This window comes from Amphiura filiformis, unplaced genomic scaffold (genome assembly GCF_039555335.1).
Source record: "Amphiura filiformis unplaced genomic scaffold, Afil_fr2py scaffold_25, whole genome shotgun sequence".
Taxonomy (NCBI): Eukaryota; Metazoa; Echinodermata; class Ophiuroidea; order Amphilepidida; family Amphiuridae; genus Amphiura; species Amphiura filiformis.
In genome coordinates this window covers 181,511-194,107 of record NW_027305489.1, presented here as the reverse complement: position 1 = coordinate 194,107, position 12,597 = coordinate 181,511, and the positions used below count along the sequence as shown (strand labels likewise).

Here is a 12,597-nt window from a genome sequence, read left to right as displayed (position 1 = left end):
CAAAGAAAATTGAATTTACTACCAGCGCACATGTCGCTTATATACGTATTCACTCCTTCGGTCGTGGTTGTGGTACGACCCTTTGTTGTGTATATCACCGTCCCGCACGCCGTGTACGTAATGTGTGTTATGAACATTGTGTATGCGTTCGACTAATAATTCCATCGTAATAATAAACCGCCGGTTCCGGCCTTTTAATCAAGCTCTCTGGTTTTGAGAAAACTACAGAGTCTTGATTTTTGCAGGGTATATTGGTTTAATAAAGTACAATTTAATCGTGTAAAAAAGGAATTTTAAAAATTCAGTGAGGGAGTCTTCCTCAGCAAATGTTATAATATGGCTTTAAGTATTGATGCCGACTCAAATTAATGCAGCATGTGTATTGCTAACCATGTGCTATCTACTGAAGATAGTAACATTAAGATATGATAATCAGGCAGGGCCTAATTTGTTGCTTCTCAGCCTTTCAGATGTTTTTAATTGAGTCACAGAACACATGTTAAAGTTGAAACAAAGATTAATATAGCCATACCTATTGTCAAGTAGGCAAAGTGATAGTTCAGTGAGTTGGACTTACCCATGAAACACAGCATCCCTTTTTAAAGGCTTTTCTTGTTTTGGCGGTTTTCTTGTAAATAGTCAAAGGGATTTTTTCTGTAACTTCATCATGATGCCAGATGGTCACATACATGGTCATATCTGAAAAAAAACAAAATTGAAATCAGACAGATTACTGCAGCTGCATTAATTAAACCAAACTCGGTCATGTCTCAGAGTCAGTAACTAGCACCTGGCCAGGCTACTTGACAAAACCCCAATTTTTCAGGTTAGGCTTATAGGCCTTAATTAATATCTTGTGCAAGAAGAATGGTCTAGACTAGCTGATAAATAATTACATGTACTTGAGCATGGTAAGAATACTTTTTCAGGTAAGCTTAAAGTTTTAATGTAATGATTTCCTTCAAATTTTAAATTTGAAGGAAATCTTTAACTTTCAAAATTCAATCTGAAGCCATTTTTGAGCATATTTCCAAATCCTCATATCTAGCCCCCCACCCCCATGTAATGCAAATTAGCAAAAAAACTTACACCAAAACAGACAAATCTGGTTATATACTATTCCACAATTTGTATTTTATCTTGCTCAGTGATCTACATGTACATGTAAATATAGTGCATCCCACACAGTGTTTCTAGAGTGTCTGTCATACATGTCAAATACTATTAGTTATCCCCTGTTTGTTCATGCAATACGAATGCGGCCTCGTGTGATACGACCTCAAAACCAGTGATATTTTTCGTCTTGCATTTGAACAGACAGGAGGTAACAAATTTATCATTCAGTATACATTTAACACAAATAAACACAAATAAATACATATAAATACAATAAATAAATAAATAAATAAATAAATAAATAAATAAATAAATAAATAAATAAATAAATAAATAAATAAATAAATAAATAAATAAAAAAATAAATAAATAAATAAATAAATAAAAAAATAAAAAAAATAATAATTAAATAATACCACAATCATAAAGTGATCAAGTTATAGGCCTACTCCAAACTCTTCAATGCATGCTTTACAGTTTTCTGTCATGCAACTACCGCCAGGCCATGTAATACAGTGCGCTTAGTGCCAACGTAGACGACACTTAGCACCTGACGTGAGGTAGCACGTAATTGTTGCCTCTACGCATACTGCCGATCAGCACAATACAACGCGAGTATGCAGGCCCGTTAATTACCGGTACTGATTAAGAGCTGAATAATACGGCTATATATTGTACGGTAATTTATGAACGCTGAACAATACGAAATTATATTATTTGGCTATTAACCGATGAAATGTTGTTATTCATGTCTACTGAATGATAAAGGGTCATACATGATCTGTAGCCTTTCTCAACATATCTCGACCATTAAAAGTGAAATTATTCAAGTTTAAGTATTGATGCCGAGTTGCCGACTAGAATTAATGCAGCATGTGTATTGTTAACCATGTGCTATCTACTGAAGATAGCAACATTAAGATAATTATGATAATCAGGCAGGGCCTAATTTTTTGTTTCTCAACCTTTCAGATATTTTTAATTGAGTCACAGAACAAGTTGAAACAAACATTAATATAACCATACCTATTGTTAAGTAGGCAAAGCAATAGTTCAGTGAGTTGACTTACCCATGAAACACATCATCCCCTTTTAATGGCTTTTTCTTGTTTGCGGTAGGTTTCTTGATGGCAGATGGTCACATACATGGTCATATCTGAACAAAATAAAATTGAAAGCAGACAGATTACTGCAACTGCATTAAACCAAACTCAGTCATGTCTCCGAGTCAGTAACTAGCACCTAGCCTACTCCACAAAACCCCAATTTTTCAGTTTAGGCTTATAGGCCTTAATTAATATCTTGTACAAGAGGAATGGTCTTGACTAGCTGATTAATAATTACATGTACTTTAGCATGGTAAGAAGACTTTTTCAGGTAAGCTTAAAGCCTTAATGTACGATTTCCTTCAAATTTTAAATTTGTTATTATGCACTTAAAATGCTAAAATAATGCTAATAATAATTATCGGGAAAGGTTTCTGTCCATTTGAGCTGAAATAACAAGGTAAAGTGAAATAAACCCTGCTGGTTATTATGGCCGTTTAACATGCAGTTATATAGGAGGACATAATGTCATAATTCTTGAATTATGACATTATGTCGAACTTTGCTCTGATGACCTACAATTACAAACACAACAAATGTGGCTGATTCCATTTAGGTGCAAGTTGGGACATGTGTAAACATGACAAATATGCCAAAAAATCAGGTGTTCCACTATTCCACAATCATGACAATTTGTATTTTATCTTGCTCAGTGATCTAAATATAGCACATTGCCAGACAGTGTTTTTAGAGTGTCTGTCATACATGTCAAATACAGGGTACACACGGCCAAATAGAGTTCCTATTCATGTATGTATTAAAAGATATGGAGGAATTGATCGTTTTCTCATTGTTTTCTCCCTGCTTCATTCAAAACACCATGTTACCTAATGTTTATGATATGTTCTTCCATATAACCAACAAATATTGGGTAGGTAAGCAGCAGCTGCAAGCTTGATTTTTCACAGTGACATGTTGAAAACTATGTACATCCTGTCAATCTTACAGCACACTGATTATATGTAGTGACGTCATCTGGTGAAGATCTCGAGAACAAAAAACGTGCCTCAAATTTCATAATTGTAACAAATGTAATCTTTTTATGCTTAGATATTGAGAAAACCATCCACAAAGTACAGCTATCACAAAGATAGGCACGTGAGCCTTAATTCTTTTGAAATCAATCCCGTGTGGTTCTTACAATAAAAACACTGATTTTTTTACCAGCCATTTACCTTCATGGTGTGATTTGGTGGTGTGGAATCTTATATTCCAGACAAGGGTATGGATGTGCTGGATGTACCTTGCCTTTCCTGCCAAACTTGTCCAGGATCTGAGCAAGACTTAATCTGAGCAATTCCTCGCCTTTTTTCAAGGTAGTGAAATGATGCCACTTGCACCCACATCTCATATGCACAGTTTGTCCCTTACATACCCTGTGTCTTGAATATCTATAGCCCACCAACCATGTGCTTAAGAGGCTAGGAAATATTTCCAATATCTCATACCCTAGTTTGTATGCCTTTATCTAATCTTGCCCAACATGACAACTTACTATTAGCACTTAACCTAGCCAAGAGTCTATCCAGCGTAGGAATTGTTTAGCCTTTTTAGAAACATGTTTGTAATTGGCTTATAGCCATCACATGCTGACAATACACATAACTGATTTGGTTAATCAAAACTAGCAGGTCGAGGTCAGGCCTCATCACAAAAGGCCTCATCATTCTGTATAGAAAACTGTGTAGCATGTTATTTACTTCAGATAAAGTTCAATATAACTACATTGCACAAAACTAAGTCTATTATCTATAGTTAATTGAATGTTTATTAACGCTTGTAATAACCCATGTGTATAAACCTGTATAATATTGACAAAGACAAATATCCCTGACACCCTGACCCTAACAAAAGCTAGCAATGAGTTAATAAAATTCCTTTTAAAGGAATTTTTATTGGGTCCCAATGTGAGCTTGGTTGTGATGTGGTGAATTTCATGGTCTTTATATTTGGTATTATTATCTCTTGCAAACCTGGTGACACCTCATTACAGAAATCAGACCTGTTGATAGGTTGTAAGAGGGATAGCCTTTTCCAGGCAACGGATTGGGCCATATATAAAGAAAGTTTTGCTACTTTGCAACGCAATAAAAACCTTATGCAAAATGAGATCCTGTAGGTGGCTCCCGCACAGTGTCATCGACCCTATATCTTCATGGCAGAAATCGCCATGGTAGGTTGAATCCACAGCCACGATTGGCCATTTGGTTCAGACCTTTGAAGCTCTTTGAGACGAATAATTAGTCGAGGGACATGACTTAGGCTACTCACAATAGCCGGGTAATCGATCTTGGCTGTGCGTGAATAAGCTTGTATACCCCATTGAGGTCAATGGTCATCGACTTTTATACTGCCTAGTAGTGAGTGCAGCTGTACTACACGTTGTAGTCCATACAGGACCAACGCAATATAAAATTAGAGTTTTGGTCCGATTTTGAGTTCAAAGCGCACGGCCAATTTTCAAAGCGCATTCTAGCGACCATCATATCTGTTCAACACATATTTTCAAGTGTATGAGACCACATCTGGTTTCTTGAGAAAAATTCATTTACGGGAGATATTCATCATTTTCTAACTCGGTATCCGAAGATTTTCGTCTGATATCAAAATCGTGCATAGCAATTCACGTGTATCGATCACGTGTATTCATTTTAATGTCTCTGCTGAACCAAATAATTATTAGCCAGGCTGTGTCGGTGTGTCCCGAGGTGGCTTAAAAAACTAAATGCAAAATGATGTTTTTAAAAATATTGTTTTCCAGAGTCAAGACGCAGGTATCATTATTAAGCCTCATATCACTTATTTATTGTCGAATAAGTGCAGAGTAGGTTAGATGTGAATATTAAATGTTAGATCAAAGTACATGTACTATACACTTGATCCGTGAACTTGTCTTTTTTAAAGACAAATTCTTGTATGGTACCTTGTCTTTTACCTTTTCTCGCCTAGCCTCGCCAAATATGAGCACTTTCTTGTCTTTGTGGGTTTCTAGTGTGTTTGGTCTGTACTGGGTCTGTAAGCTGTAGCCAGTACAGTATTTACTCGTGGTGATGTTGCATTTTCAAAGAGGGGGCATTTATTAGGTCTTTTTCACAACAGTAAAAATAGGTAGGCTTAAAAATCACACCAAAATGACTAACTATATTTGGACTTCTGGTTCAAATGTTTGGTTGAAACAAATGATGGGGCATTGATGGGGGGGCAAAAAATAGTGTAAATACGGTCTATAATATGTTCAATATCTAGTTGGAGCAAACATCACTTTTGTGCAGGTGGTGCCCGTGGAATGGAGGGGCTCAATAATGTTAAAATTGTAGTGGACTTATTATACTGCAATAAGGCCAAAAAAAATAGGTTGTTTGTTTGTCCTCCACTGCCCGCTCCTCAGATCAAGGCCTGACCAATTTTTTTTATAATTTTTTTTTTATAAAAATAAGTAAAATTCAACTTCAGATTTGGAGTATCTCTGGACCTAGCTAGAGCTAAATACTAAGATCTTTCATGGTTGAAAGTAAAAAAAAGCCCCCAAAAACATGTTGTGTCTTCAATATGCAAAGTTATAGCTTGTGTTCATGTCATAGTCTATTATTTTTAGTGACTTCAAAATACATTGGATATGAAATCATTAAAAGACTATGTCATGAACACAAATTATAACTGCATATTAAATACACAAAATGTTTTTTTTTTAAAGTCTCTTTCAAAGCTGTGGAGGACAAACAAACAGTTATTTTTTTTTGGCCTAACAATTGATTTATGTTAATATACGCTAAATACCGGATAATCTGGCTCACTATAAACACGCATTATAGAGTAGTGAAGTAAAAATAGTCCTATAGTAAAATAATAAGCTAAGCACAATTTTGATTTCATCATCATCATCAGCCGTATTCAGCCCACTGCAGGCCCGGTCCCGCACTCCGTGCATCCGCTGGGTATTCATGCTCGTCGAAAATTTCGTGAAATAAGGGATGTTTTCAGATGAAGAAACGCGATTCGCGAAACACACAAAAAAGGTGTGCTTTTTCAAACCACTTGTTCGCGAAATTGAAAAAAAGGGTATTTTCGTCGAGAAGCCTATACGCGTTTTTGCCAGAAAAGGGCATATTAGAAATATCGTTCAGATTTTAGCGAAAATAGGGTATTTTGAAGGGCAAATAATTCATGAAATCGCTAAAAAAGGGGTGTTTTTCCTTCTAAAAACTTCGCGAAATGAGATGCAAAGGGGTGTTTTAAAGTTCACCGACAAGCATGAATACCCATGGATGCACGGAGTGCTTGGGGACCGAGACTGCAGGGCTAAAGCCTCCCAAGTTGGCACCAAAGTTTCCTGTCATTTGACTTTCTGTCTGCCTTGGTATCATTGCCCAAATCAATATAAAATTCAAATAACATGGTGAATTTTTTAACATGGTGAAGTACATGATTTAGGCCTATAATTATGTCAACAAAAATTATAGTTGATTGTATGAACAACATAACTCCTTTTTCTTTCATGGCAAGTTTCTTTGAGACGCGAATCAGAAATTGATAATATAAATCTTAATGACCAATAGTCTTAATGACCCATTTTCCTCTTTTTTGGACAATGGTCGAGGTCCAATGACCTTTAACCTTTTCCCATCGCTCCAACATGATATGGAATCTACATTAGTATCAGGGAGCACAGAGATTGCCCGGGGAGAGATTGCCCCAACTGCAATACTGGCTTGCTTTTCAATTTCTTACCTCTGGAAACCTCGAAGTCTGTAACTTGTTACTTGTGATATACTGCCATTTCGGAAAAAAGCTCTCTATATACTTTCCTTCTACATTAAGGTTCTTCTAGCTGTAAAATCAAAAAATACAAATTAACAAAGAATAATGAAGAATTAAATTTTACACTCCTGTGTAATAAAATAAAAGATCTATTCCTATTACTTGGCAATTAAAGCAATGTTCAACAGTTTTAGTCACAGGTTTTAAGAGCCTATGCATATGATCCTAGTCCCAATTCTGCTACTTAAAAGGAAATATGTTACTCCTGCTGACCCCTATAAGGCCTATATACATGTACTGAAGTTGACAAGGACTTACAAGCATGTCCACTAATTCAACGTGTTCCCGGCGTAAAGTTACGCTAACAATGATAAAAATTCCACAAATATTTTCGCTACTCCTACAGCGTGTCCACACCTAGCCTACTCCTAGCACTACCGATCCACCAAGCATTCACTTCTGGTCGGTGTAAACATCGACTACCACTTCCAGTGTTTCTGTGACCTTTTTCAACCACGCAATATGTAATGTCTTAGTGCCGACCAACAAAAGGTGAAACTTACACCGGGTGTCAGGAGTAGCAGTGTTTACATTGCAACTTACACCTGGCGGAGGGTACACCCAGCTTGCTACTCCTGACTTTTGTCAGGAGTAAATCGCCGATGTACGCGCTTGGCGGAACTTACGCTGACCATCGCTCACACTGCCACTACTCCTGGCAACGCCTACCGCTACTCGGCCAAGTTCCGCCGGGCGACGTCGGACAAAGTAAACACAAGTAATAATCATCCTTTTCAGCCTATTTACAAGTTGACCTCAAATGACCTTTGACCTTGAATACCACCATTACATGCAAGCTCTCATATTGAGATTTGGCTCAAGTTTGGTTGCTTTTGGATGTAAACTATTCATTAGATACATGTACCAGATTTTTTATTTTCAGCCTACAAGTTGAATTGTCAGAGCTAAACCAGATGAATTTTCGTGTCTTTCTTGTTCTTTACTCACATAACTGGGTATTAATCAAATCAAAAAGGGCAGTGGTTCAGCTCTTCTTCTTCTGTAGTGCAAAATGGGGCAATTTCTTTCTAGCCATGTTATAGAAAACTGGTGAAACTTTGATGACAACATGGTGTTGTTTTTTTTCTGAAAATTGTCCTTGCTATCCACAGCCCGTAGCCAAATGTCTAAGGGCGCACCACCAACTTGCTATTATGTAAATTGTGTAAAAATCGAATTTTGACAAATAAAATGGGGGCTAACTCATCATATTTTACAATATTGCTATAACAAGTTTAGCCTACTTTTATACAAGTGACTAACTTTGGAATTTAGAGTGCTCAAACCCATTACATAAATATATATATTTTTTTTTATAAATAATATCTAACTTTACGAGTGCATTTTTAATTAATTTATTTTTTTAATCTTCCAAAATTTGAGAGCTTTAAATAATTAGCAAAAAAATATTTGTCTTTTTTAATTGTCACTGTGCGTGTCAACTTACATTAAAGGAGGATTTTGTGATCCTAGCATCCTCTTTTTATGACATTTTTCAATAGATATCTACGAAAAAAGCTTATTCCCAAAATTTCAGTTGATTCCAATTTTGCGTTTGCGAGTTTATATGCATGATTTAGTGTATTACACTGCACTGCTCCATAGGCCACTGTTGTAATTTCGTTCTGGTACATACCAGTTCGAAGGAAATTCAAATTTGGTGATATTTTGGCTAAACAAATTAATCTGCAAGAAATTTTTGGTACATAAGGGCTGTGCAATCCCGGTGTACAATAATTATGAGGCCGGGGTAAATTTCAAATGGCTCGCCAAAATCGCTTGCCCCTCTCTCGGCCTGCCAAAACTTGCTTGCCCCCTCTCAGCCTGCCAAAAATCTTTGCCCCCCTTTAAATGGTCTATGTACATGTTGCGGCGTGAGCGAAAGCATGAAAATTTGCATATTTAAGCGTTTCCAGAGTGTCCCCACGCCTTTTTAGAGCGTTTTATTTAAAAGGCGCCCCAAGCGCGTGTACAAAAATCTCTTGCCCCTCTCAGCTTTGCCAAAATTGCTTCCCCCCCTTCGACTCACCAAAAATTTCTTGCCTCCCCCAATTTTACCCTCCCCAGGGCTCATAATTATTGCACAGCCCCAAACATGTAGCCAAAGGTACAGTGAGTGGTATAAAATCACAACTTTTTTGAGAATAGTGGGTGGATGAGGCTGTGGATCACAAAATGCCCTTTTAATGCGCTGTTCTCTGCACGCCATAAATGTATCAAGTAGGCTGTAGGCACAGCACCTGTCACTTAATTGTGCTTAATTGCGTGTTGTGTAAATGCGCATACTTTGGTGAATTTTACACTTCGCACACATAATGTTAATCGCACAGAGCGCATATGCACACATCAAGGGTGGTTTCTCAGCGTGCTTACAGCGCACTGTAACGACATCACTATCAGACGGACGTGACATGAACAGTGTTGAACATGATGCACATTAGACTAGTACCGTACTCAAAACCCCACTCTAGGCCAGGCCTACATACAGTATGCATACGCACAAGGCAAGCTTGAGTCAGCAAACTTTGTTTATGCATGATTGATATAATATATTTCCAATTATCTCCCTAAGGTGAAAAGTAGTCCCTATAATATTTTTGCAGTGAACCTTTGAGCGAGCACATATTTTAACCGTGAGGCCTACATGGCGATGGCGTAATTACTGCATTGAAATGCACTTGCCCTGTTTGCTGCTGAGGCAATCTGCTGTTGCAGAGTGGAAATTTATGAATGAACTTTGCACCGTACACGTTTTTGGCTCTGACTCTGCAACATCATGGTTGGTAGTACGTGCTCGTCAAATGTTTACTGCAAAATAGGCCTATTATATACTAGGTCTAGAGAACATGACATTTGTGTTGCTCGGGCCTATTAGCCTTCATGTGCTTTACAGATTATTCCAATTGAATGAACACAGCCTGACATAGGCATAGCGTGACAAATTTGTGCGTACACTGCGCGATATACGCCACCATGTACGACTGTTCATGCCTAACGCGGACCCATCCATGCCAATGCACTCATGATTGGTTGGTATTGTATGGTAATTTTGGTATCCATTGTGCGCTTCGACCGCTTTCGTGTTGTAGTTTGAAATACGCGATATAGGATCGCAGTTGGATTGTGTACAGCTGTTGAAAGCTGCATTCATTCAATAGAGGCTGTCAGCGTGACGTCATACTCATCTATGCCGCCATATTGTGGGTACATGCTGCGATGGTCCTTCGATCTCCATGCGTGATGATGCATGATAACAGTTTCATGGCAAGCTGCGCCCTGCGCGTAGTGTCCGACGCATGAACACACGTATCATTTGTACCCACAAGATGGCGAAAGGCTGACGGCCTTAATTCCCAATGACCAATAACATGAACAAGTGGAATAATTTGAGATATGCTTTTAAATCTCAACTCCCTCAAACAAATAGCTTAGCCTTAAATAATTGCCAACTGCATCGAGACGACGGCACTAGTTTTCTGTCGCTTGCCACTGCGACAAGCGGCAGGCGTTTCAACCATTGACAAGCCTTGATTGTGTCCGTTTGTTTGCAATGCTTGGCGTCAGGCGCCACGCCTCTCAGCGGCAAGCGGCAGGGTAGTATGAAACCAGCTTTAGCGTGGTTAAGTTGTGTGCACATAATTTTATGCGGCACATTGATGCCCGCATAAAAGTATGTACACGCAAGTAACGCTCTGACGCGGAACACGCTAAACTTCAAAGCTAGTGCCAGTGTCTCGAGGTAGATAGACTATGACGCATGCATGCCGGTGAAACTAAAACCATGAATGATGAAAACAATTATAAGTAAAGCCATACTGTGTCTGTGGTTATTCCTTCATCATACTGTACACACTGGTGCAGTTCATGTGCAGTGTGTGTTGCTGTTATTTACAAGGTGTATACTTACTTTGCTTAAATCAAATCTATACATGGTTACAGATTTGAAGTCGCCATGTCCGTACATACACATGTACATGCATGATGTATCCTGGAGATATTTATGCCACTGAGCAGCGACTTCTGAGGTGTGTAGAGATCAGTGCTTCTGATTCAGAACGTGACGTCGAACGGATCTATCCAAATAACATGGCGGGTGCGGGTTGACTATTGTATACGTTCTTAATTGATTGAGGATTTCGCTGTTTAATTTGAAATGAATTCTAGATGCTTTTACAGCCATTGCATATGTTTAAAATTCTACAAAAAATGTTTACAAAAAATAAATTTTATAAATGATTGAAAAAAAAAAAAAATGTTTATGCAAAAACATAAAAATTAGGCCCCATGAAAATATTACGGCAGTACGGGGAATTTCGAAATCATCAATTTGGCGACACAAAATATCGGGAGTTATTGATAACAACATCATCCCAAAGACAGACAAATAAAACCTTTTTATAATCAAATTTGATTTTTTTTGTGACATTTTTACACACAATTAGTATTTACAGTCGCTCAAGTTAATATATTGTATCGTAGTTTCTCAATAATAAAGGCCACTTTTAATGATATCATCGAATTTCATATGAATGCCCTAAGTCGCCGTCTATACTTTGAACGTAAATAGTATTTAATACGCATTTTCTAATAAAACATTCTTTCTTCCTAATTTCTTGAAAAAAACCTTACAAATACAAGATAAAATCTTCGAAGATAATGACATTAGTTGGCAGAAGTAACATGAATGAAAAATAATAGAGATTACGTGAGATACACGGAAGTGAAAATTAGGGCATATGCCTTAACTGCTAGTCAACTTACAAATCGCGAGTTAAGGCATTTTTGAATGCCCTAACTCGCTATTTATAATAATAATGATAATAATAATAATAATAATAATAATAATAATAATAATAATAATAATAATAATAAAAATAACAATAACAATCTTTCAACATTTCTGTCAAAATCAATTGGACTTTTTGGGGGATTAATTTACATGACATAACGCAAGCTTATAAAATGACATTAATTTGACCTTTTTCGATAGTCGCTCCTAGTGAATTTGACACAGGCTCAATAATAGCATGATTGTTAAAGGGCCTTTGTGCACTCTGTTCCCTGTGAGCCATCTTACACTCAGAACACTATTGGCACCCTTGATATTACAGAAAAGAAAAAAGGTACGAGACATTTCTCTCCTCTGTATCCTACACAAAAACAGATATGCCATAATTAGAAGTACCAGCCAATAGCTGTCTCGTTTATCTCGGATTTAATATCAAAAAATAAGAAAAAGAAACGTTGATCCAACATTCAAAAGGATTATATTGTGCCAATGGATGCTCTATTTATGTGTACACAAATCGTTCCCGAAAACTAGCGCCGCGCTTTCCATTGACTAGAAAATGCAACTTTTGATATCGTTTTAACAAATGAGGTCTTAAAGGGGGGTAAGGTAACCCTATTGGTTTTGGATATGGATTGTCTTTAAAACTACAGAATAATATCAAATATCGTCCCCTTTATGCTGCTGCGTGAAAAAACGAGAGCATTTTCAGCGTAAATGTAAATAAATAGCAACATTCGCAATCCAATACCTTGGTATGCGTGAATT

The 12,597-nt window shown here is 37.2% G+C and overlaps 1 long non-coding RNA gene across 1 annotated transcript; it reads right to left on the bottom strand.

The window, feature by feature from the left end:
* Positions 1 to 580: 580 nt before the first annotated feature.
* Positions 581 to 11,833, bottom strand: LOC140143682 (uncharacterized). The gene is made up of 4 exons (XR_011857783.1): positions 10,948 to 11,833; positions 6,951 to 7,050; positions 2,187 to 2,272; positions 581 to 699 (listed from the first exon to the last, which is right to left on the bottom strand). It is a non-coding gene; the product is annotated as an uncharacterized lncRNA (long non-coding RNA).
* Positions 11,834 to 12,597: the final 764 nt, after the last annotated feature.